At 41.0% G+C, this 27,802-nt stretch overlaps 2 long non-coding RNA genes across 3 annotated transcripts in view; one reads left to right on the forward strand and one right to left on the reverse strand.

Moving 5' to 3' along the window:
* Gm30382 overlaps window positions 1-27,802 on the reverse strand; it is a 264,413-nt gene that overhangs the window by 104,669 nt on the left and 131,942 nt on the right. The window contains exon 3 of one of the 2 annotated variants that reach the window (XR_001784033.1): window positions 25,726-27,798. The exons of the other annotated variant lie outside the window; for it this stretch is intronic. This is a non-coding gene — a long non-coding RNA (predicted gene, 30382). Of the gene's footprint in view, window positions 1-25,725; window positions 27,799-27,802 lie in introns of those variants that run through there. 2 annotated transcript variants of the gene reach the window in all.
* Window positions 17,449-24,061, forward strand: LOC115489710. The gene is made up of 3 exons (XR_003954587.1): window positions 17,449-19,060; window positions 19,457-19,571; window positions 23,660-24,061. It is a non-coding gene; the product is annotated as an uncharacterized LOC115489710 (long non-coding RNA).

Raw genomic sequence — 27,802 nt, forward strand, 5'->3', positions numbered from 1 at the left:
TTAAAAAATAGTTGTAGTTTTAAAAACCCCCATGAACCTAGTCACACTCTCATATAAAAGTAGTACGCTTTATTTTTGTTTCATAGTTTTTGTTTGTTTTTAACATTATTTCCTCCCTATTTTTCCTGTAAATTATGTTCCCTTATTTCAAAGGTAAGAGAGTCGAATTTCATTTCTCTGCACAGTCTTTCCATATGTAAGGGCTATTGAATGTTTAGGAGGAAAAAAAAAAGCTGTAGCGTCAAATTGGAGAGTTACAGATTGAAGAATAAATACCAAAGGCTCATGAACTGCAGTGGTGACAGGAATTAGTTATCTCTTCCTAGATCACTAATAAACCAGCCAATATCCTGGAGGAAATTAGTTTAGAAAGGCTTTAGATGGTGTCTTCCATCTAAATGGCTACTCTTCTATGGTAAGGTTAAGATGTTAGCTCTAAAAAGAAAGAGAGGGCTGGTCCTCCCCAACTTCAAGTAATAAAGATCTCAATTGCAGTTTCTACAGCTACAGCAACAGCAGAACCACAATTAGGGCAATTACGTTCCTCCCAGGAGTAGTTCCTGATTTGATCCAGGCTTCAAGCTATTCAGCAGTGGTTTAAACCTACAAGAGGTGAGGCTTGTGTAGAGAGACCCCTTCTCTCTTCATATAAACAGCAGCAGCTCGCACGGTAACGCCTCCTCAAACACTAACAAATTAAAAATAACCCTATTAATTATTTTAATTCACTTGTAAAGACTGTAATAAGTGGATACTTTTGTCCTATTCTTAAACAGGTGTGTGTGTGTGTGTGTGTGTGTGTGTGTGTGTGTGTGTGTGTGTTAATTTGGATTTGTATCTATGTCCCATGTCTTTACATACATACACAGTGGGGTAAATTTCATATTCATCTATATAATATTGCAGCACATTATTTTTTCAGAATCTTCTTGATATTGAAATGCTCTAAAAGGAAAGGGAATTTTTTAGCCATCGAAGAGGATTCTAATGAGTCATTATTAAGCCTTTCAGATAAACATTGTATTGACATCTAGTGGCAACAGAGGCTGATAACAGATCTATGTTGTAAGCATCTGTCTTATGATATTTTCCATCTTAAAAATCTCTTGAATAAAAAATAGGCAAAGAATATATCAAATACTGGGTTGCAATTTTTTTGTACTGGTATATTAAACAGCAAAGATTGGTTTTGAATGATCTTAAGAATTGTTTCATGGTTACCTGAGAAATATGGATGAACCAGTCTGCTTCCATCTTAGGCTTGAAAGCCATCTTACAGTAAAGGCAAACTATGCCCATTCTTGTTTGTGATTAAACCTCTGTTTCTCACAGATTGAACTATGCTACACCTGTAACCTTATCTACAAATGGCTCGCTACTGCCTGTTCCCTGAAACAGCAACCACGCCTTTGACTCAAAGGTGATTCTCATGACCACCTCTCATGACCATACCTCTCATGACTATGTTCTGCTTCTGCAACCTTGCCTATTTGTCTACTAAATCCTCCACTTGGAAACCCCCTCCCTGCTCCCTGAATATAAAAGCTGTTATCTTCCCCAAGTCCAACGCCGATCTCTGAACTCTGTCTTAAGGGGAAGATAGCCTGTGTATATGAATAAAAAAAAAGAGCTTACTTTAAAAAGTTTGGCCATTATTCTTTTCGCATCTTTGGGATTAATGATATAAATAAACATCCCAGACATTTGGTAAGATTTCATAGGCTCTATACATCACAGTATTACCACCTAGCACTCTCAAAGGTCCCCTATGTCACTATTCTGCAATGTCCTTAACAGCACTTGGCACGCTTACAACTGAAATACCACACAAATCAAACCTTTAAACTTTCTCGTTTTTAATGAGGGAACTGATGGAGAGAGGCTAGGTTACTTGTTAGGGGTTGGGTAACTACAGAAATACACTCAGAGTTTAAACCTAGATCTGCCCAAGTTCCCAGCCTGAACTCAGCCAAGCTTCAGTTCTTTATAAACACAGAAACAGTTCTCTATGCTATTGCCTCCATTCAAAATTAACAAGTAAAAATGATTATATTAATCATTTTACCTAGCACACCTTTAAAAACTGTAACAAACTTATCTTTCATTTTCCCCTGGAGAAACAATTTTCCTTCTATTTTAATGGCACATAATCGTGTAACAAACACATGTATCTTATAGCTTGGAAATACAACATACCTACAAAGAAACAGGGTGGTCTTCTGGTATGTATATTTCCAATTTGAAAACTTTTGTACGGATCTCTTTTCTAGTGACAAAATCTGGGAAAAATTGTCACAGAAAAGCATCATGGCAAGACATAAATCCAGGGTCAGGGTTCTATTCCCAAGACCATTTGTAAGAACCAGGAAGCTTATAAAGGAAGTTGATAAAATGTAAGCTAGGGACCTGGCCAATGGGATGGCTGGCTGGAAAAGAAGGCTGCAGACAAAAGCCTTAAATATAAGCAGGGATTAAAATTTTCGAGATGGGTGGGTAACCCAGAATTTGTTCTTGTCTAAAGAAAATATAGGGACTAAGAGTGGAGCAGAGACTGCAGGAAAGGCCATCCAGAGACTGCCCTAACTAAGGATCCATCCCATTGGCAGACACCAAATCCATACACTATTGCTGATGCCAAGAAGCGCTTGCTGACAAGAGCCCAGTGTAGCTGTCGCCTGAGAGGTTCTGCCAGCACCTGACTAAGACAAAAGCAAATGCACATAGCCAACCATTGAACTGAGCACGGGGACCCCAGTGGAGGAGTTAGGGGAAGGACTGGAGAAGCTGAAGGGGTTTGCAACCCCATAGGAAAAACAGTATCAACCAACCAGACCCCGAGCTCCTAAGGACTAAACCACCAACCAAAGAGTACACATGGAGGGACCCATGGCTTCAGCTACATTTGTAGCAGAGGATGGCCTTGTCTGGCATCAATGGGAGGGGAGGCCCTCGGTCCTGTGGAGGTTCGATGCTCCAGTGTAGGGGGATGCTAGGGCAGTGAGGTGGGAATGGGGGAGTGGGTGGGTGTGGGAGCTCCCTCATAGAGGCAGAGGGAAAGGGGATGGGATAGGGGGCTTGCAGAGGGGAAACCGGGAAGGGGGACAACATTTGAAATGCAAACAAATAAAATAGTTATGGGTTTGGTGTGTGAAGGATGTGCTGGGGGAAGGCTGTCTGATGGGAGGGAAAGAGTGAGGGCTCCTCGAGGGGCAGCAGGAGGTGGAGCGACAGGTCTTCAGAATCTCTGTGTAAGGATCGAGAGTGGCTGGAGGAAGACTGACCAGTTGTATAGTTGTTCTGGTGATGGGTTCTGCGTGCACACACCCCGAAGTAGAGAGTAAGCACACACGTATGTACAGCTCTCAGCCCCACCGCCCTTCTTGTGTCTTGATGACACAGCTCAGTGTGAGATGCTTGCCTTGGGGGTACAGGAGGGGAATGATGCATACAGATCATGGCAGACACGGCTCTTGTTCTTTTCTTCCTTTATTTGTTGACTATATGTGCAGTGTATACATGTGTAACAGCCATTTATGTCCATGGAGGTCAGACGACAAATAGAATTGTATAACATGTGCGTGCATTTTGTGGTTCAAGAATACAAAACATATGCAAGGAAGGGATATTTTTACTGCTTGTGTATGCGTGTGTGTGTGTGTGTGTGTGTGTGTGTGTGTGTGTGTGTGTGTTGAATACATGTTTAAGTATACATGTGTCTGTGTGAGAGAGATATATGTGTAAAGGCCAGGAGTTGATATCTTCCTATAACTCGACTTTTTTAAAAATTATTTATTTATTTTTTTTAGACAAATTTATCATTAGACATAAACCTGACTGATTCAGTAAGACTAATCAGCTACCAAGATCCAGGGATTCGATCTTCTCTGTGTCAGGATGATAGTCATGTGATTAACTCTTTATATAGGTGTTAGGAATCTGAACTCAGGTCTCCATGTTTGCTCAGTGAACCATGTCACAGGACATGTTTATTTTACTGGATGCAGTATTTCTAGGAATGGTGGAGAATCCTGGGCTGATCCCTTCCTGTAGCCCTCTCTGCTGTGAGAACTCTTTTTAACACTCACTCATTGATGGGAAACCTTTACGAAGCCATCTCTAGGGCTAGGGAAAGCTGGGGACTGAAGAATCTTTCAGAAACAGAGAGCTCGAGAGGCACGATCTATCTCCTTAGGAAACACAGTCATGAGGTCGCTATAACGAGCAAGGGAAGGAGTAAGAACGCTAACGTTTTCAGACAGGGAAGCCATTAGCCTGTGAGAAGGAGGCAGCAAAGGAGTTCTCCCTAATGAGATACAAAATCACTAAGGATCTCACCTCAGCCCTTGCTTGAAGATTGAAGAAAGTAAGAGCGCCTGCCTGTCTGAGGGTTTTGGACAAGGGCGGGTGGTGCATGGGGAACCTTGAAATGCTAACTTTTTTACACTTCCGTTGGTTGTGAAATAGCAAAGCCAGTTAAATATGGGAAATCGAAGGACAGCTGAAAACTCGGGAGGTAACAGTTGGTCGGAGGTAATTTGAGGGATGAAGGAGTATAAAAGAGGAACCGGGAAAGGAGTTGAGAGGCGCTGAGAGGCTGTAAGTCACTGTTAACAGGATCACAAGGTATGCTGACAAGATCCACACAGTGCAGAAAGGAGCCCAGGCTCTGAATTCAGTGGCAAACTGGCTCGCAAGTCTTGTATGAGAAAGTAGACTGGTGTCTCTTCACATCAAATTAGAACAAATTTACAAGAGTGTTACCCAAATTTGCTGTACATAAAATCTCCCTTCAAATAAAATAAATTCACGGACACGAAGGTTTTATTCCACATGGAGAAATGCTGGAAGTTGGGAGGTGTGGCCTGAGACCTAAGCCTTCCAAGTCATGGGGTGTGGCCTGAGGCTTAAGTCTTTGCCAGGTTCTTTTCTTTTTTTCTCCACCCCCCCCCCCCTACTTCTTTTTTGCCTTGGAAGGTATCCAGGGCAAATCTCACCATGGACAAGCGGTCTACCACGCTCCACCCCAAACTTTAGCAATTTTAGAATTGTAGGTGAGCCCATTTTGCAGCCAAGTGTGAGAACAGCAGACCTCAGGCAGTGCTGACCTCCACAGTGCTTCTGCTAAATGGGACTATAGTCTCTCCTCACTTTCATCGGTAGGGGAATCAAAAAGCCAGCGCTGTGTGGATACCTGTTTCAAAATGAAAAGAAGTCATCTGGTGGTGTGGGAGGTGTGGCTTATTAGTGTTTTAAGAACCTTCACAACCCTAATACTAGACAGAATTATACTAGACTTCCTTTTCTTTGAGATACAACTTGCTAAGTAACAGCGGCTGGTCTGGAACTCAGTTTGCAGCAGGACTGGCTTCAAACTAATGGAGTGTCTCCTAAGTCAGCCTTCTGAGAGCTCTGATCTTAGGGATCATAGGCCCAGGTCTGGACACGCACCTCTTCTTGCCTTTTTGATCTCTTATTTCCATAGAGACTTCCTTGTAGGGTATTTTATTTTATTTTATTTTTTTGTGATACACTGGATTTCCCCACTCTGTTTCAGTATATTAACATCCTGAGCACACAAATTACAGAACCCTGTATGTCAGCTGAAAAAAAAGAGAAATGCTAGGTTGATGAACACTTGGCATAAATTAGTCACAGCACATTCAGAGATGCAGCCTGTCTCTGAGGCTCATGCAGGATATGCATGAAAATAGGAGGGCTGTGATTATTTCCTGCCCAGGGTATTGCATTTGTGCTAACATCCTGTAAATATTAACAACTCATGAGGTATCAGAAACGCTTTCCTTTGAATGTCTGAGGTGACTTCAAGTAACTCGTCTTGCTCTGCTCGAACAAATGGAGTCGCCATTCAGTGCAGCCACATGAAAGTGTGTTTCCCAGAAGTCGTCGAACCTTAATATAAAGAGGCTCAGCAAAGGAAGGGGACGCCTCTTATTTTTCTCCTCTGATTAGGCACATTCAGTTCTGCATTATCCCACTTTGCTTTGATGCCAAACAAGATTAAATTTTCAAATACAGTATGCTAAATTTATAATGTAAATTTAAAACAAAATTACTTATAAGAAGCCAACATCAGCATCTAGGGAGAAGGCTGAGCTGTGAGCATAATTTACACCAGTGAAGACGCTCTGCTCTAATTATTTGTGGCCAATTATCAATTACTGGTCAATGCTAGAATCATTCACCATAATTATTTCCCTAAGGTATCATCCATGGATGTAATAAAGAGTCCATCCCATTGCTTCCCTTAGAAAAACAATACTTAGTGGTTTGTTTTTTTTTTTTTTTAACTTTTTGGTATTTATATGTTTATTTATTTATATATTTATTTATTTATTCTGTGAGGTTTTTTATTTGTTTTTGTTTTGTTTTGTTTTGTTTTTGGTTTTTTTTTTTTTAATTCTGCGAGAAAAGCAAATCTCAATCGTTACCATTGAGGATTTTCCTATGATTTTTAAACCTTTAGGTCTTGAGCGTCTAAGCAGAAAGCTGAATATCCATGGTTGGGAGAGAAGTTTTTAGGAAGAACTCTTAATAGGTTACTATTTTATATTGGTCTGATTTTTTTTTAATTAAAAATTGGTTTTCAGTTCAAAAGGGTTAATCTGCCCTTCTTGTGTTCGCATGTTTAGCAATGGAGTCCTTTCTCTGTATATGTTGCTCCTCTCTAGTAAGATGAACCCCAAAGCCTGCGCACACCAACCTTACATCTGAATTTCTAATGGCCCCTCCCATTGTCTCATTTCTGTTTGAACCTGTCAATCAAGAGTGAAAAGTGCTAATCACTCCCAGAAACCCCAATGTTGCTCACAAAAGTACCAGCCACTGAAAAAAAATAATACCGATTGGTCATGGATGGGCAGAAAATCTCACCAGGGGCCTATGGGCACAATGGGGTTTATTAAGTTCAGTTTGATCCAGTTCAGCTCTCCCTACAAGCCAGGTCTGGGATCTTAATTTGAAAGTCAGTGAAAATCAGCTAAGGTAACTTGTCTTCACTAGCTACCCACCCACTGCACTGCAGCAGAGGTTCTCGGTGAGCTGCTTTGTCCTTTGATAGCAGCCTATATTTTTAATTTTTTATTTCCTCCTTTTTTTTTAAGATAGGGGATGGATTTAGTTGGATACTGGTTGTTTTAAAATTCTTGATTGATCAACATTATTTTTCCATTGCTCTTTATTTTCAAACTTTATTTTTTCCAAGTGAGCAAGCAGGCACAGGGAAGCCATTTCCCACTAATACCACACTGTAGCAATACCCTTCCTCCAAGCCCTGGCTGAGTTTATCTCTGAGGGCAGTTATGATGGGCATGAAGCATGGGCCTAAAGTAGTGAAGCCTGGGGTCACAGAAGGAATTCAGTTAAGTGATCTTATTGTCCCCATTAGGCAGAACGCCAACTTTCTTCCAGCCCTTTCCTTAATTTTTTATTTTTTGAAAAAAAAAATTAAAGAAACAAATAAAAACCCCAACCTAAATAAAATCCACACAACTTATTTGCTTTCTTCAAGACGGTGGCTGCGGAGGGCTGGCATGAAAGGAGAGGGAAGATGTGGCTATCACCAAAGAATAAACAGTAATTACCTTGTAGAAGTCTCCAGAGCGATCGATTACCTCTCTGGTTTGTAAGAACAGGACTGGGAATACACAATAATTGATTTCTATTACTTATGTGTATTTTCCTTTTAGCTTTCCGAAGAAGCAACGTACTTTAATTGACTTTAATTTCAAATTACGTATTTTTATGACTCCTGGAGTTGTCTGGAATTAGAATGAACAGAGTTGCTAGCCTCACGAGCTATACTCTCCAGAGAAGGCAGAAAGACTGTGTGCTTGGGTGCACTCATGTGTGTGTATTAGAAGTATTCATATAACCATCACACATCTGGGTCTGGAACTCTATCTATCTATCTATCTATCTATCTATCTATCTATCTATCTATCTATCTATCTATCTATCTATCCTGAATGTAGGTAGCTGTTAGATTCATTTCCCTTGTTTTAGAGAAAGTAAGCATTTTTCACAATGAGAAGCTGAGAGAGAAAGGTCATAGCGAGGTTTGGCACAGGCTCAGTAGAGATGAGCATCCTCTGTGCATGACGAATGGGCAGAGCCGTCAGTGGCACGTTCATGGCACACCATCAGACACCAGCACGGGCCATCCCTGCTGTGATGTCACGGTCCAGTCAACTTTCTGTGAAACAATGAGGGACTGAAATCATCTAACCCATACCTTCAACTTGTACTTTGATCCAGAAAATAAGACATACTTCCAAAGAACTGGGGAACTGAGGCCAACTCTCCTGGGACAGTGCATTTGGGAGATGCAAAGCCTAGCACTGGAGAACAACAGCAGCAAACTTACAATACCCTGATACTTTGCCACAAGACAAAGAGAAAGTTCTCCAGATAGTGTCTCTTCCTAGCTTCCTATCATCTGCCGAGGGGCAATTCTGTGATATTTGACACAATCAGTACACTACGGTACACCCTGATTGTGGTGCCAATTGCTTGGTGTTACAATTACTGGCTAATTGGATGTTCTCTTCCCACCCTGCCCTTTTATGATATGATTTTCCCTTTTAATTTTTTTATCCTCTCCATTTTTATTCAGGATCTAGAGCATTTTAGGTGTTGGAGAATGGGTTTGCAATAAGCTTCTAATGAGAAATTCCCGACTGGGTTCAGTGACATCATTCAGGCAGACACTGAGATTTCCGTTTTTTCACTGCTTGGACAAAGGTGCTTAGGGGATTGTTTATTCTTCAGTGCTGTAAACAAAGCAAGGGCACACAATGACAAAAGGAAGCTCAGCCATGGGACACTACAGCTCCGATTTCTGGGATACCAAGGAGCTGTAGATGTGTATGGGAGGTTCTGAGGCACAGTCAACATATGAGGAAGTGTTGAGTTTGTAATATTATTATTGCATACCGTGATTCCCACCACAAGAAGCCTACCAAATCAGCAAGAACAATGTTACTCGCACCAGCAGCTTAAAATACAGAATTTTATGCATCAAAATACTTTTTCCTTCCAAAGATAAAGCAAAATCAATGATTTAAGGTAGCAGATCTATTCAAAGAAAAGTAAAAGTATGTATGTGAATGCGCGTGTATATATATATTCTACTTCCAGGGATAAGAATCATGAGTAATATCCCAAACTCTGATGTCTCATATCTTATGTGTATATTTCCCTCATAACAAAAATGCATTCTCAAAATTTAAATGCAAAATTCTGGACTTCTAAAATTCTTAAACAGCCAATGTGACTGACAAATCTCTTTGAGGCCCGGACTATTGTGACGCTACTGTGTAAACTCTGCCATTGAGAAGGAATCAGCTTGCAGTACTTGAGGCTGCTACTTTAATACTGGAAGATTTCGCCAACAATACAAGGGTTGCAGACAATGACGGCGAAATAGGACCACTGACATCAGGCTGTCACTTGGACAATGCCCCCAATAGCATGAGTGACATCTGATGGTGGAACAGTAGGCGACTGAGACATAGTAGGCTTGCGCTTTGTCAATTATTTCTTTTCTTCTTTCTCTCCCTGGTGGCTATTTGTCATTCTAAGATGACGACAGACTTCCCTTCCCTTAGACCTTTCTGAACTCTGCTGTCTTTGGACATCATGGATATCACCAAAGAAAGTATTTGCTCGGCGGTAATTGTATGCCACCCCTCATGGCAAGGTAAATGATAATGAGGGCCGCACAGAGAATAGGCATCCTGTCAAAGGGGAAGGGAATGGCTTTTAAGACATACAGCCATACAAAGTGCCTTATAGACTTGTCCTGGAGTAACTGTATCAATTAACCACGCTAAAAGCTCTAACTCAGATGGGCACTGCACACAGCATGTCTACTGGTATTTTATTATCAAGTCCATTATGATGAGTTCATGTCCTAGACAAAGGGAGAACAGAAAAAGAATTCAGGCTGACAAATTAGACTTGAAATCAGTTTCATTTACATAACGACTGGAAGTTCATTAATAACGGAGTTTTAATTATTCATGGTCTTGTTTCACTAGATACAGCAGTTCCCCCCCCCCCCCCCCCCCCCCCCCGCTGTGCGGGATGTCTGGATTAGCTAAAATGAACCTTAGCAAACGGATGGGCTGCCCAGAAACTTGGAGGCTTTTCTCTTTTCACACTGCTGGAGCTGGCTGGGGGCAGGGAGGTGGCTTGTGTCTACAAATTGGGGCTCAGTAATGAGCAGGCAGCAGCAGAAGGCACTGCTGAATAGAGAGAAAGGATGCAGGCCAGCACAGTTTCTTTGACTCTGTGTTCCATGTAAGCTGAGAAGAAAGAGAAGGAAATGCTGGCACTGTCATGCCTGTGGAGCCTTCACCTCAGATGATAGTGCCTTCAGTTTCGGCTGGTCTGAGAAGGCCCAGTGTATCGCACACCGTTGAGCATGACTGTGGCGGTGCCCTTCTTCTTCATCTTTGGCTAGAGGATCAGGAACTGGGTTTGTTTTGCTTTGCATGCATTTGAAAAACTCATGAGGAAGAAGAAAGAAACATAAGCCAACGCCTGTTTTCAATTATCTAGAAAAACCTGAGACCTAGATCAACAATAGGCTTTTATTCCATTTGCTTCTGAGGACAACCGTTGTGACATTTCTGTTCTTACCGATAATCAGCAATGACACTACGTCTTTACCCTAGAGAACTTATACTACTTATGCACACCTTCATCTTTGCACCCAGCCTGGGTACCACGTTGGGAAGGGAGTAGCTGCTGAGCCCGTTGCTAGGGGCTTATTGCATCTCAGGCTCTTTCACTCTTCACACACTCTGCTATTTTAAGGGAATTGTTCACAAAGAGAGAATCCCTGATAAAACAAGCCCCAACTGTTCTCCACGTTTTTACAGGTGACCGAGATGAGGAGAGGGGGCAGGAGTTCTTTTCAATTTGCAGTCACCGGACTGCTGCAGCATCTGGTTTGCAGGGCTGTCTTTTTTCGCAAGTGCTTTAGAAAAAATAAAAGTTGTTTGTCAGAAACAGCCTCTCAAAGAAACATAAGAAAAGAGAAATAAACAAGGAAAAACCAAGTTTAACAAGAGCCGGCTGATACACAACACATCTTCTGGATTCTCCCATTTGACTTAAACTGAACAATATTGCGCTTGTTCTACCAGGATGGAAACAAAGCTCCATAGAGACCTAAAGGTATCTGGTGAAGGATGGAGTCTGCCTGACAGGAGGTTCCCACAGCTCCATCTTCACCTGAAGACAAGGGTTGCTCACTTTTCTTCATAGCTTAGAGTTTTCTTCTTAGTACATAGTTTATATGCTTGTTTCTTTCTTTCTAGATTCTCTTTACCATGATAAAACATTAGAGCAAATAAGTGTACAAACTTAGTTCCTGCTGCTGCTTTTCCTCTGCCTCCTCCTTTTCCTCTTCTTCTTGCTCTTCTTTTCCTTCTACTCTTTGTCAATCCTCCCTTCTCCTCTCCCTCTTCTTCATTCTTCAGAATATGGTTGGTTTTCTTAATGATTGCCTGAAAGTCATGTACTTAAACAACCAGTGGATATTCTTAGAACATGTTGGGAACAAGATGCTGATGTAAGCAAGGGCCATAGGAAGAGTTATTAAAAAGTAGACAGTCTACTTTGCCTGGTAACTTTATCCCAAATGGTCCATGTGATGACTAGGCTGCAATAGCTGTCTTCTCTGGCCAATTTGAGCATAACTCTGTGTGCATGTCTTGCCCCTACACAAAGAAACATTCTCATTTCCCCCTCTCCTTCTGCCTATTTCTTGTCAAATTCTGGGCTCTTCTTTGCTGTTTACAAGGACAAGTGCTTAGTGACTAGTGTGTGTGTGCATGCACATGTTTGTATGTACATGGGTGCAGTAACATACGTGAATAGTACATATGAGAAGGTCAGAGGACAACCTTGGGTGTTAGTCCTCAAAAGACATCTACTTTGATTTTTTTTTTTAAGACAGCATTTCTCATTGGCTTGTGACTTCACCAAGTGTGGTTAAACCAGCCTGGCCACCGAAGTTCCCATGGTTTCCCCCATCCCTGCTCCCATCTCTCTTAGTCTGGGATCATAGGCTCATTTCATCATGATCAGCTCTTAATGTGGGTTCTAGATGCCAAACTCATGTTCTTTCTCTTGAAGGCATGCCCTTAACTGTGCTTTCTCCTAACCCCAGCTAATTTTACAAAGAGGAATGAAGTGCCTTATGGGTAGAGAAAGCCCAAGAAAAGGGCTTAACTAAGTTTTTCTCACTAGGGAGCTAGCCTGAGGAACATGCTGGACCTCAGGCCAGAAGGAAACCAGGGGAGTTGAATGAGCTGTGAGGAGCAGTCCAGGCAGCAAGGTCTTACTGGCACAGTGCTACCCCAGTAAAGCCCACAGACAACCTGAACGGCTATGGCGCCAAAGCTCTTGACTCGGACTGTTTAACTTGGATCAAAGAATTTGAAATCTTAAAACAAAACAAAACCTTGGAAAGTTGCAATCTGTCAAATCCATCTATTAGGAATAACTGGTTTTTTTGGACTAAAAATATAATTTTTGTTTTAACTTTGAAAATGGTTCAACTTGTGAATTTTTCTTAAGATGACAGAGATAAAGCAGCTGTTGTAAATATATACATATATATTTGTGTTTTTATATTTGTTATTTTTAGTTTTATGAAGCAATGGCCCCACACAGGCTATGCACTGTACAGACCTCTCTCCACTCTTCGTTTCTGTAAATTTAGATTTTCCTATGGAGTGATGCTGGGTATATTAAGGGTTAACCTTAGGAGCAGCTGCCAGCACAGAATAGGTTCTGTCCTTTGTCTGCTTTTTGATTGTTGTTTTAGTTTGGTAGGGTTTGTTTTTGTTTGTTTGTTTGTTTATTTCTTGTTTGTTTTGAGAAGAAGAACATGAGGTTGGGCGGGTAGGGGATGGTCTGGGAGAATTGGGGAATGGAAAGATTATGATCAAAAAACATGAAATAAAATATATACATTTTAAAAAATTAGACAGGAAATCCTTGTTTAGTTATTTGGTACGAACCACACATACAATATAACGTTCTGAAGCCCATTATTCCTACCCCTGATACACTATTTCAATTAAATTACTAAATTAAATCTTTTAAAGTTACTGAGTGAAGACAAAGGCTGACGCATTTGTACAATGGTAAAGTGTTTGCTGTGTAAATATAAGGATCTTCCTTTGTAGCCTCCACACTCACATCGAAAGCAGAGCATGGTGGCACCCATAGGTCATCCCGTGCTGGGGAGGAAGGTGGGTTTCTCGGGTTCACTGGCTGGTCTAGCTGAAGAAAGAATTGTTGATGTTAACCTTTGCTACACACACACACACACACACACACACACACACACACACACACATCCCAAAACGACAGTGTGTATACGAGATCATATTAAATGTCCACACTTCCTTCTGCAGGCAACAGAATCAGGGAGCAGAGTGGCAGGACCCACACATAGATGGTCAGCAGGTAGCAGGGATGCTCTGTGTCTTGTCACCATCACGGAGATGCAAATCAAAACCTAAGTGAGACTTCACCCGACACCTCCGACGCTGGCTATTATCAAAACAACAAAGCAAGTGTTGGAATGGATGTGTAGACATTGGAAGCATTGCAGGTCGTTGCTAGGGATGCAGAATGGTGTATTTACTGTGGAAAACAGTAAGAGGCTTCCCTCAAAAATTAAAATTACAGTCACCATATGGCCCAGCACGGCTGGGTCAAACAGATCTGCCTAGATGAATTAAAATTAGGATGCTATAGAGAAAAACACTCTCTTGCTCATTTCAGCACAGGTCACAAAAGGCAGAACATGTGGACAACCTGGGTGTTCAGATAAAGAAACAAAGCAAGAGCCACAGTGGACGCTATTTTGTGTCTAACACTGGAATTTTGCAACATACGATTCACATGAACCCTGAGACGATTACTTTACATGGAACAGGCCAGTTGTAAGAGGAGAAACCTTGCTTGACTCCATTCGGATATGTTATTTAAACTCTGACTCAAGGGGCGGAGAGTAGATGGAGTTTAGAGGAGGATGGAGCATTACCGTAAAGCAGGCGTGCTGTTGTAATTCTGTAAGTCAAATAGGCTCTAGATCTATGTCGTGTGGCATCTCACACATAGATGATAAAGCTACTGTCCCATCAAATATTTATGTATTTATATTTTATTTTATTTTATTTTATTTTATTTTATTTTATTTTATTAAGACAGGCTTTCCTGTAGTTGAAGCTGGCCTCAGACCCACTGTGCAGGCAAAAATGACCCGGATCTTCTGACTCTCCGGCCACCACCTCCCAAATGCTGGGCTTCAGTCACTCTCCACTGTGCTTGATTTATGAGGAAGGAATCAGGCACAGGACCGCCTGCATACCGGGCAAGCACAGTAGTGACTGAGCCACAACCCAAGGCCCTTCAAATAATTTAAGTGGATAGATCTCATGGAGAGAAACCTTACTACAATAAACAAAATTAAAAACAAACAAACAAACAAACAAACAAACAAACAAACGTACGTTTCCTCGCTATTGACACAGTGCTGCTTGTTGAAAGAAGCAGAGTGTCTGTGTGGTATCATGACTGATTTAATGAGTTTTTGCAGCTTTGCTTAGTTGCAGTTTTCTCTTATCTAAAGGAAGGTGACAATCTTTCTCTGATGGAGTCTTTGTAAGAATTCAGGACCATCCTGTTTACACACCTTAATGGCTGTACACCTGGCAGTTGCTGTTATGATTGGAATGGAAGTTAAGAAGACCACGTTCATCCACTGGGCATTGAATTTATAATTTGACGTCGTCAGATCCATAGCGCCAAATTGAAAAGCACATGTAATTTTCTCTCAGTAATGGGATCAATAGATGTCTAAGGTGTAGCCTCTGTGGCACGGTGTGGGGCCTCTGTGCAGTCTTATAAGTCTCTGCTGTGGGCTGAAGGGGAGGAGCTGAAGCCACTGTAGTGCCCACATGGCTTTTCTAGGGTGTTTTATGTACAATCACAGTTTCAAAAAAAAAAAAAAAACTCAGCTGGGCATGCGCACAGGCCTGTTTTTCTAGTCCTGGATAATCTGTGCCACATAAAACATTCCTGAGTAAATTTTTTAAAGACTTGATTGGTCCAGAAATATAATTATTTTCCACTTGTACATCATTTCAACAAGAAGGATAGATTCAATCTAAAGTTAAAAATATAAATTTATACTCCACTCCTGGATATCTTATTCTGTATCAATTATTTGAAGATTGGTCAAAAAATTATATTGATAGTAATATTGTTAATTAATGAATACAAACTTAAATCTTTGATGATGGTAGAGAGTATTCATTCAATACTTTTTAAAAAGGAAAGAAAAAAATGTCAGAAATGCTAAGCTAGTTGGTATCCAATAGTTAGCATTCTTTCCTAGGCTATTAACAGTGGTAGAGCCCAGCACACTGCATATGCAAGCCTTTGGCTCCATCTCAGCACCAAGTACACCCAGCTGAGGTGGGGCTAGCCTGTGGTCCTAGCATCCAGAAGTGAAGGCAGGAACATCAAAGATAAAGGTCAGCTGGGCAGTTGCAGTTCATGCCTTTAAACCCATCACTGTGGAGGCAGAGGCAGGTAGATCCCTGTGAATCCAAGGCCAGCCTGGTCTACAGATCAAGCTCCAGGACAGTCAAGGCTACACAGCAAACCCCTGTCTTGAAAAATCAAAAATAAAAAGGCAAAAACAAACAAACAAACAAATAATTAAATAAACAAACATTAAGGTCATCTTCCGCTATAGTTGGTTTGAGGCCAATCTGTGCTACCTGAGACTTTATCTAAATACATACATTCATACATACATACATTCATACATACATACATACATTCAAACATACATACATACCTACATTCATACATACATACATTCATACATACATACATTCATACATTCATACATACATACATTCATACATTCATACATACATACATACATTCATAATACATTCATACATACATTTATACATATATACATTCATATATACATACATTCATACATACATACATTCATACATACATACATTCATACATTCATACATACATACATACATTCATACATTCATACATACATACATACATTCATACATTCATAATACATTCATACATACATTTATACATATATACATTCATATATACATACATTCATACATACATACATTCATACATACATACATTCATACATTCATACATACATACATACATTCATACATTCATACATACATACATACATTCATACATTCATAATACATTCATACATACATTTATACATATATACATTCATATATACATACATTCATACATACATACATTCATACATTCATACATACATACATTCATACATTCATACATTCATACATTCATACATACATACATACATTCATACATTCATACATACATTCATACATACATACAAACATTCATACATACATACATACATACATGCTAATCTAAAAGCCTAAATATAAAAAAGTCACCACATAAAATGCACTACTGCCTCTATCTTGGTTCATCTCAGTCTATATTCAGTTTTTTTTAAGTGTAGTGTTGTCTTATGACTGTCGTTACTATTTACTGTGATTATTATTTTTAAGCATGTGTATGTGTGTGTGTGCCATAACACGTGTGGCAGTCAATGAACTACGTGAACTATGTCCCTCCCCCCCCTTCATCTCTATGTGGGTTCTGGAGATCAAATTTAGCCCAGCAGGCCTGGCTCATTAATCTTCAGATTTATTTTCTTATCATGCTCATATATCTGGAACTAGAGTTACAGATATATCATCAAGAGGGTGCTAGGACTTGAACCTGGGTCCTCTGCAAGTTCCAGGAGTGCTCTTAACAGTTGAGCCATCTTTCCTAACCCTCACCCCTCATCTTTTTTTTAAAGTTTAATGTGGGTGCTACTGATCAACTCAGGTCATCATGCTATTACAACTCACACTTTACCGACAGAGTGATCTCCCCAGTCCTTTACATTTATTTTTAAAAGTCACTTAAGAATCACACCTATCGGAAATAGAGTGTAAGGGCCAGAGGGGATAGAGCAGCAGAAGAATATGGCCTCTAAATCGACATGAACAGAGCTCATATGAACTCCCAGAGACTGAAGCAGTACGCACAGGGTCTGTACGCATCTTCACCAGGTCCTCTGTGTACATAAGGTGCGTTCCAGGTTAGTGAGCTTTTTATGGAATTCCTAAATGTGCGAACAGGTGGGCCTCTGATTCTTATGTCTTCTCTTGGGCTCTTTTAACTTCTGTTGGATTGTCTGGTTCAATTTCGATGTGATAGGTTTTATCTTATTAAATTGTACTTCGTTATATATTTTTATTACCTCTTAGAAGCTTAATAAGAGGCAGGAAGGGAGTGGATTCAGCTGGGAGGGTAGGTGGAGAAGAACTTGGAGGAGTAGATGGAGAGAAAACTATAATCATGATCTATTACATGAGAAAAGAATCTATTTTTAATAAAAGGGAAAGATTATGCCTATTGGCTCTGGAAGGCAGCGCAGTCAGTAGGGTCTTTGCTTAACATGTACAAACCTCGGATTCTCGCTCCAGACTCCTGTGGTACAGGCACACAATCCCAGCACTTGGCAGGTAGACAAGGGAGGCTCAGGAGTTCAATGATCATCCTTGAAACCATAACTAATTTGAAGCCAGCTTAGACTTCACGAGACCCTGTGTCAACCACCCAAGAACAATGGCAGGAAGACCATTGTTAGGAAACTGGGAAATGGTGACGTATTAGGAAACTACACTGGAGAATGAGGGGGGCTTCTTCTAAATAGCTATGTTTCCAGAATGGACAAGACAACCAAGGTGGAGGCTGAGGTTCCTGAAAGGAAAGCTATGAAGGAGTTCTGTATGGAGAGGAGGGGCTGTTGACAGATTGTACTTGGTAGCTGAAGAACGTCCTAACTGACTGTTTCAAGCTTGCCATCCATCTAGTCTAGCCTTCTTGTGCAGTGTCTCCAGGTGTTTCTCAGAGAGGCACTAAACCTGGCCTCATTGACGCAAGAAGGAAGCCCTCAGGTAGGTTTAATGCCAAAGATTAAGGCTGCATTAAGATTAAGTCTGAAATGCACCGCCACCAATTAGCCCTCTGGTCTTTCTGTAAGCCTTGAATTTTTGATGCGATCAATGACACCAGTGGAGCCATCTTCTGTGCAGTGGTTATTAAAGATATAAAAATCAATACAAAGATGATACTTGGAAATCTATATCACAGGATAATGAATCGCCATGAGAGCCCACTAAGAAGAATGTCAGCAAACCAAACAGAAGGTTCGTGCACAACAAGGCGTTTCATGCCGGGAGAATTGCAGCTAAATTTTGTATGAGACAGACATCCACAGAGCATGCTCACGGCACAGTTGCAGGACACGGTCTTAATAAAATTAAGACAGAATTTTAGTAAGGCAAAAGGCTCCTGCAGCATTCAAAGGGGGAGGGGCTGTGAGGAGAGGTAAGGCGGGGGCAGCAAAGGAGCCAGAATTGAGATGTAAGGCTGAGCCAATAACACCATGATTTAACTTCATGACAAAACAGCATCAAACTTTCTCTGTCAGTAATCCTCACTCAATTTCTTTTAAATGAAGTATGATTTGCCTGCACCTTGCGTCTGTGAGAACTGATCGCTGGTGGAGCTGGGTCTCAGGGCTTCACAGAATGGCCCAAATTTAATTCGAACTCGTGATTGATTTCGTTTCCTTCAAAGGAAGTTTTATTTTTTCCTCCTCCACGGTTGAGCTAGGGCCTAACATGGCACGTTCATTTTAGTTCCCCCCTCCCCCTGCCCCGAGATCCCATGCAAGTGACATGAGCACATTCATGTGCTTCATCCTTAAGGGATGTCACAGCATTGCCAGTGATGTCACAATCGGCTAAGAATGACTCTGTGCTTTGAGAAATATGGATTCCCTATCATGTCTTTTGTTCTTTCTCTAGATTGGTTTACTTTTATTTTAAGTGCATTCCTGTTTGGCCCGTGGGTATGTCTGTGTACTGTGTGTGTGTCTGGTATCCAGGAGGGTCAGAAGAAGATATTGGGTCCCCTAGTACTAGATTTACAGATGGTTGTGAACCACTATGGGCTCTGGGTCCTCTGAACAACCAGTCAGAGCTCTTAAATGCTGAGCCATCTCTCCAACGTCCACCCCCATCGTTTCTTAATTTAGGCTGCTAAGCAAAGCAGAAAAGAACCAGGCCTGTCACAGTCCCCATTCACTGAAACACTGTATATTTAATAGACATTGAATTTATGTCTGAGATTTCCCAATTTATAACTATGTAAATAAAGTTTTATAGACAAGGATTAGGAGAGGATGTGTTTTGTGTATATTGGGTGGTGCGAAAGTCATAAATGTTTCTGTTTCCTCTTCCTGCAGATGCGTGCAGGCGCCCCTTACTGCAATTCTCAAGGGGGACGCCCTTACAGAGAGGCAGGCTCCAGACTCCTGAGTATTAAGTCCTTAACTGAGAAGTCTGCTTCTGTGCTCATCTGTAAGTGTGTTGCTTTAGAGAGAGATGGTATTGCTTTTCTTAGAGTCTTTTCTTCTACTCCCCGTTCTGATGCCAATACAGTTTCCAGAAAATGAAACAATGATTAGTTTATATTATAGCATAGTAAGTCGGGTTTCTCTGAATTTTCATTGCCTGTTTTAGAGGTTGATTTAATCAGCTGTGGTTCTTGTGGAATCGGTCAGGGTTTTCCCCCTCCTCCTAATGTATCATATTGAAGCGAGACACACCCCTGTCTTTTTAACAGGTCTTTCCAGTTTTGACTTCATTTACCACCCCGCCCCTCACTGCTTTGTCCCCCAGGCTCCCAGAGCAAAGGAACCATCAAGTAGCATAAAACAAGAGAATTCAGTTAGACATAAATAAAAGGCAGATCTCTTGTTGGCAAGATCTGCCGTGATGAGCAAAGCCTGTGGTTTCAATGCAGGGTTTTCCTGATTGTGCAGACATCTCTGATTGTCCCCCTGAACCCCACTTGCCTGGGGAATATCTACTCTCTTCAGTACTCCGTTCTGTTTATCCTTGGTGATGTCCAGAAGGGACTGTCCTAAACCTCTCTAGAAATCTACTCTACAATTACATGCATCCACTTAGCAGTTTCCAACAGTTCTAGGATCTGGTACTAACCAGGAGACTCTCTAGTCTTTAGATTTTATGAAACACTTTTGTGTCTTATGAGGCCATAAAAGCATTAGCTCTTCATGAATAGCAGGGTTTTGTTTTTGCTTTTTGTTTGTTTTGCTTTATTTTGTTTGTAACTCAATAGTTACACTTATTAGTTTATTAATTAAACCTACTACTAAATAGTAGGTTTAGGATATAGCTCAATAGTGAAGCTCTTACTTAGTAGCATGTGTGACAGAGGGCCTTGATGCAGTTCCAAGCATAGTACATTAAGAAAAGAAAAGTTATTATATTTAAAAGCTGGGTGTGATCACTCATGCCTAAAATCATCACGTGTGAAAGGCCGAGGCAAGAGAATTGCTGTGAGTTCCAGGCCAGCCTAGGTTATAGAGAGAGACCCTGTTTCAAAAAACGAAAATGATTTACAAGCAGCTGATGGTGACATGCTGTGCCTAGGGCTGCCAGTATGCTTTGTCTCCAGGACCCGACTCAGGGCAAGGTTTTTCATAAAAAAAAAAAAAAAAAAAAAAAAAACTGTGTAAACCGGCTTCTGAGGACCACATTCTAATTGCTTTCTGAGAAAGCTGGAGTCCTTAAAGTTTGGTGATTAAATGAATACCAAAGGCAAATATCTAAACCTGGGTAGAATAATCAAATATGTTAATCAGTAGGAGGAGTAAAACAGCAATTGAGTAAGAGCAAAGATTTTTGTAGGAGACCGATGGATTAAAAAGTGAATTTTAAAACTTGGGCAGGTCTGCCCATACAGAGCAAGCTTAGCTTTCAAGCAGTGTTATGTTCACCAGATTAAAAACTGATGAAGTCTTAATGGGCCGGGCAGGAAGCAGGCTAGAGAGCTGGGAAGTGGGAGGTGAACCAGAAAATCTGATCTTTCATACAGCTAATATGCTCAAGAGAGACAGGGGCCCCCACAGAGAACACTGACCACATTCCGTAAGGCACAAAGGAGACTTGGAAAAAACACCTATAACTTAATTTGGGACTCAAGAATAGAGATGTATTATTTTATTATGCATTATAATACCCAATATTAACACACTCTTTAGTTTCTAAGTAATTAAACATGATTTTAAGTGATTATAGAATTATCACATGATGGTGGCAAAAAGAGTCACACTGGAATTACACACATGGCCGTATGAAGTTAAGGGGTTTTATTTTGTTTGTTTGTTTGTTTTTCCTAAACAAACTTAGAACTATGAATACTTGAAGGCTTCTAAGAGTCAAGGCTACACCATACCCTTTAACAGCCAAAGTGCCTGCTGTCTACTTGGCTCTTATAAACTGGAGAAAGCAAATCTTAGACAGTCTAAATTTAGGAAAGAGAAATCAGGATTCAAGATACAGTCACACATATATCGTGTGTGTGTTCTGTGTGTGTCCTCTCTCTCTCTCTCTCCCCCTCCCACTCTCCCTCTCCTTCTCCCTCTCCCTCTCCCTCTCCCTCTCCCTCTCCCTCTCCCTCTCCCTCTCCCTCCTCCCCTCTCTCTCTTTGTGTGTGTGTGTGTGTTCTATTTGCACTTCTGGGTTTGAACCTAAGGCCTTGCACACACTAAGCGTTCATGCTGCTGCTGATACCACTTTAGCACTAGCCTACTGATTACAGTAGGTTGAGATTGGGCGAACTGAGAAAAAAAACAAAACACACAGCCGAAGGCTAAGAATACTTCTGTTGCGTGTTGACAGAAACGATTGTCTTCACAGTTTTTCTTGTACATTTAGATATTTTTAAATTCTCTGCAGTAGTATTTCCATTATTGTTGAGAATAGAAAGAAGGAGATCAATGGGAAGTCTGATTCTCACCACTGAAAACTCTGCAGATGCAAAGCGAATCCATTTTACGACCGGTGAGGCCTTGAGCTAGAATGAAGACGACCTCCATAGAAGTGCAAGGGTGGTTTATACATTAATTAATTAATTGAGGAGGCTTCGGGCAAAATCAGGGCTCCTGATTAGAAAGGCCCCTGGCAAGGAAGATTTGATAGACATGGGGGAAACTGTAAGGCCAATGGACACTCCTTAGCAAGAAGAGATGTTTGTGTGTACCAGCACGCGCGCGCGCGCACACACACACACACACACACACACACACACACACACACACACACACACACACCAAAAAATGTGCAACCTGGCAACCTGAAATCAGAAGGAGGTAACAATTAAATAGACAGTGACTGGGAGGGAAACTGGCCTTGAACTAAGCAACAAAGAACCACAGACAGTCTTCTGTCTTCTCAATATCGAAATTATTCAAATCCACCAGGAAGTCAGGTTATGGAGTGAGGAACAGCAACCTGACTCCTAGTCTGAGAGACGCCTCTGTTCCCGCTTTAAGTCATCAGCACTGGGTCTGCTTCATTACCGGGGGGCTTGACTTTCCCTCCCAGAGAAGCACAGACTGCCTTCACTCTCCCTAATTCACTCGCTCACTCCCAGAGTCATTGATTTTTCTGAATCTGTAGCTCATCTGTTTGTGAGATGTTCATTGACTCCATGGGACAGAATGGCAAGCATCGGTTGATGTTAATGTACATGCATGCAATAAAACTGTCAGCCCAGTCATCTAGAATCTGAACAAAAAGAAAAGACATACCTACACAATGAAGCTTGCTGAAGAGAGGATAAAATACCTGTGCTTAAAGAGTCTATCCTTGGGCTGCAGAGAGACGTGGGTTCAAACCCTAGTCCCACCTCTTTACGTAGTTGCTACATTTGATCAAATTATACTTTTGAGCTTCATTTATGTTTAAGATGAGAACAGCACATTACTCCCGATGTGTGTTTGGTGAGAATCACATGAACTGTGCGCAAATTTGAACATGCAATAGTAATGGGTTCATGAGGAACTCAATAGAGCAAATAGTCAATATGGCTATCATCATTAGAGACAGTCTGACTTTAAAACTGATCTTTTTATACATTTACTTATTGAATGTGTGTCTGTGAGAGTGCACATGCATGTGCTCATGTGCCTGTGCATGCTCACGTGCCTGGGTGTGCTCATGTGTCTTTGTGTGTGCATATGTGTGAGAGTCAGGGGATGACATTCATTGGAAGTTCACTCTTCCCTTCTACTACATGGCTCCCGGGGATTTAACTTACGTCACCAAGTTCCTCTCTTGACTGAGTATCTCACTGGCTTTTTAAAAATTAATTGGTTTTTCTGTCCATCCATCCATCTGTCTGTCTGCCTGCCTATCTATATATTCATCTTTATTATTATTATTATTATTATCATTATCATTATTATTATTATTATTATTAGTGCTGGAAGTAGATATGGGAGCCTATGAATGCAAATAAGATGATACACAGTGAGTTTTATCTCCACCTGCCTTGGCTTGTCTGAAATATTAAGACAGAATAGTTCAGGCCTGGAGAGATGTCTCGAGGGTTAAGGGAAAGCTTGTTGCTGTTTCAGAGAATCTGCTTGATCCCCAGCATCCACACTAGGCCACTTACAATGACTTGTGACTCCAGCTCTGAATGATCTAACACCCTCATCTGGCCCCACTCACAGGAACAAAGGTATGCTCGCATATGTGCACATAACACAAATCATAAAGAAAGCCAGTATCTGTATATTTTAGGGGACAATATGGTAACTCCATACATGCATTCAGTATGTAGTTACCACTGTGGGGCAATGATACCTCCTCCTTCTCAAGAGGTTGTGAGTTTTACGTGGGGAATTTTCATACTGTTTAAATTACCCGGAGATTTACCACAGATTGTTGTAGCTGACAACTCACTCACTGTGCTATAAAATACTAAAGTGAATTCCAAATTCTGTACATCTTTCTGTTCCTTATAACAACGGCACCTCCCCCTTCACTCTTTCTGGTCTCCAGCAACTACTGTTCACCTTTTCTTCCATGATGAGAAGACTTTTTTTGCTGGTTTGTGTTTTGTTTGGGGGTATTTTATAGGAAGACAGTTTGCTGCTACTGTTGTTTATTTCCGCTTGAGAAGGATCTCATTCTATGGCCCAGGCTGTCCTGGAATTTGACACATAGGCCACACTGCCCTCAAATGCTTGGGCTCCTACCTCAGGTGCCCAAGTGCTTAGGTAACTAAGGCAGGAGCCTCGTGAGCTGTAACTACTTGTAAGTTACTGTTCATGCGTGAGAACAAGGGCATATTGACAACTTAAAATTTTAATATGAACAGAAAAGTTTTAGTTTTTCTTGTATGGGTCAAGTTTTGTATTATTAACACAAGAATGCCCTCCTCTCCCCACTTAGATGGTAAAGAGTTAATTTGCAGAACAAGGCACAAAAGAGAGTCAACATTGATATGGCCATGGTACCAGCTTTATTAAGAGATATCCTTTGGCCAGGTCAGATGCTAATAGGAGGCTGCCTGATGACTAGCAGGGACAGTGAAAGAGACAACCCTTAGTGGGAGACACCAGTGACTGATGGGGCTTTAGAGACTTCGGTTTGATTCAGCCAAGTGGTCAAGTACTTGACAGGAGCAACTTACAATGGAGCAGTTGATCTGAGTTCACCTTTGAAGGGACATGGTCAATTATTCTGGAAAAATTCAAGTGGCAATAGGGGCTCAATTCATGGTCCTGGGAGCTAGCACCTTGCTCACATCTTGCCTAAGTGGAGAGCAGAGAGCTAGACCCACCCCCAGGAGCCAGGAGGTGAGCCAAAGCCCTTCCTAACCCCAGTAGACTATGTCTGCTATCCACCTCTCAAGGTTCTGCAGCTTGCCCATACAGAATATCAGCTCAAATATTCAAGCACATGAGTCTGTAAAGAACGTTTCGAAGTCAAACCAGAGCAAGCAGGTTTTGCTCACGGCACACATGTATAAGTGAAAAACCAACAGTGTAGGTGCCCATCTGGGAAAGGGATTTCCCTTCTTCATCCTAGAATCAGCACTGTTGACCCTGAGAGGAGGCCCCGGTTCCCACTAAGCTGGAGATTTTCATGGATGAGTTTTAGGCCTTTCCCATATCCGAGGAGTCAAAGACTCCTGGCTGGGACTCCCTGAGCTCCACAGTGAGCCCAGCTCAGTTAACTCCTCATGGAGTTAGCTCATAGCTCATGGCCTGCCCTTACAAGCATGATACCCCTTATGGTTTCCCCCAGCAAAGTACAACACATACAAATTCTATTCATTAAGAAACACAGGTTTTGGTGGCTAGAGAGTTGGCTCAGTGGTTAAGAGCATCAACTGCCCTTCCAAAGGACCCAGGTTTAATTCCCAATACCCACATGGCAGCTTACAACTGTCTGTAACTCCAAGGTCTGACACCCTTACACAGACATTAAAAAACAAAACCAAAAACAAACAAACAAAAAAACCCACCGTTGCACATAAAGTAAAAATAAAAGTAAATAAATTATTTGAAAAATTAGAACGAAGCACAGGCTTTATGAAAATAATTTATTACTCTAGCTGAACACACTTTTTGTGTGGCATATGAATATTTTTATATGCTGATTTTATTTGTATAAATAAACCACAGAGATCTCTGCTTGAAACCAGCAAGTTTGAGCTGACATGTTTTTATTGGAGTGTGTTGGTTCGTCTCAACTGTCAGTTTAATGAGATTTAGAGTCGCCTGGGAGATGCAGTGCCGGGGACATCTGTTGGGGAATACTTTCACTGGGCTAATTGTTGCAAGAGGGTCTGCCCACTGTGGGTGGCTCCAGACCTTGGCTTGGGAATTGAACTACACAAAAAGGGAGACAGTGACCTGAGTCGAAGTACTTATCACCTTTATCACCTTCTGCTCTCGCCTGCTGCCATGGTATAACCAGCTCCCTAGCTAGGTTCCTGCGCTTTCTGCTGTGATGAACTGCAACGTGGAATGGTAGGTCCAAATACATCCCTTCTCCTTACGCTGCTTTGTCAGTGTGTTTTGTCATAGTAATAGAAAACGAAACTAAGACAAGAAGAATCAATTTTTAAACTAACTGTCTACTCTTGATGTCTAATGAGCCCCAGACAGCAGACTTAGGACCAACTGCATAGTACAGTCTGCTAAATATTTTTGTTGCTTGAGAGTTTTTCTCTAAATATCACCCTTCAAATGTGAGGTTCTTTTCTACCATTTCTTAAAATTATATCAGAAATCTTAGCCAGATAAATGCTAATTACTCTAAATCACTCAGACAGTCCCACTGACAATTTGGGACTGGAGCCCAACCTGCTCCCTTGACTGAGCAGGCATCCCTGTCCTTTCTGTTACCATGGTGATCAGTTTATGGACAGCATTCGATTGGAAAATGATTTCTGACTACTTTGCTGTAGAGTTTAGAATTTCTAAAGTAGCACAGCAAATATCTAATACTGTATCCTACACAGTTGCATTGCTATTGATGTATTCTTTTTTTTTTAAGAGAAGGTATATACCGGGTTATATTTTAAAAAACAAAAGAATGAAAATAAGTATCTCAGAATCACAAAGAAGAAGACCATCTTTTATTTTTATGGAAAATGTTTTCTCCCCACAAATAACCTATTAGTAAGACTTGTGGCTATTACTTTTATTTTGCCAGCTTTTGCCTTTGATAATGAATATTAATGCTATCCATTTTGAATATGATTGGAGTATCAGGCTTGTGTAAAGCTAAGTGGCAGAGGACAAATTTTGCATATATGTAGCCAGAATTAAAACCCTGGGGTCATATACACATACACAAATTATAATATGGTTAATCAAGATGACTTTGATTCAATTTAGCTCTTATTATAATTAATAGTTTTGAATAGCTCAATAGACAGTTTATTAAAACTTAAAATATCATATTATCTTGAATTGCTAATGAAGATATGTCTGAAATAAATGATAGCATTTGTAATATTTTCTAAGTAAAACAAATGGTAATTCTACATACAAACATCTCAGTGGCATATACTGTATTTAATGTCATTTTGGAAATAGGATGTGAGTCATCACTGTGTGATCATTACCATGACAATGACCAAGGACATTTTAGAGATGAAGAATGTAGGTCTTAAAATAGTTGATGCTCAACTACTGTTGTCCTGATTCCTGATGGTGGGCTAGGGCTCTAAAAATAGTGCCCCAGAATTCTTTTTTTTTTTCTGAACCTTCAGTCCCAAGAAGAAGCAGTATGGTGGTCTCAAGCAATGACTTGGACTTGTTTGGCCTAACAGCACCACGATTTTGCTCCTTAGGAGAGAAGGAGGAATGTGCATAGAAACACGGGCAATTGGCAGGCCCACTGGAGAGATGAAGCCATTAGCTGTCCATAGGCTCATTAAACGCTAATGGTGGTCATAATCATTGCTGTGATTCGGAGGCACTGCTTGTGCTCCCTTGAAAGCCCTTTTGTTTTGCAGTCTCCTTTTCATTCATCCTCCTGAAAGGCTATGCCAATGCATGTTTGCATATTTCCAAGATGGCAAAGCCTTCCAATTGCTTCTCCCACTGCACCATGTGCTGGCAGGAACGAACCCCAGTTTCAGATCCCAAGATCTCTCCTGTCACCTTAGGGCTCGCCAGCACACATTCACCAGCAATGGAATGGCAATGATATTCCTTCCTTGAATTCCCAGGAATACATGTTGTAACTCCTTT

The sequence above is a fragment of the Mus musculus genome, chromosome 3 (genome assembly GCF_000001635.26).
Source record: "Mus musculus strain C57BL/6J chromosome 3, GRCm38.p6 C57BL/6J".
Classification (NCBI taxonomy): Eukaryota; Metazoa; Chordata; class Mammalia; order Rodentia; family Muridae; genus Mus; species Mus musculus.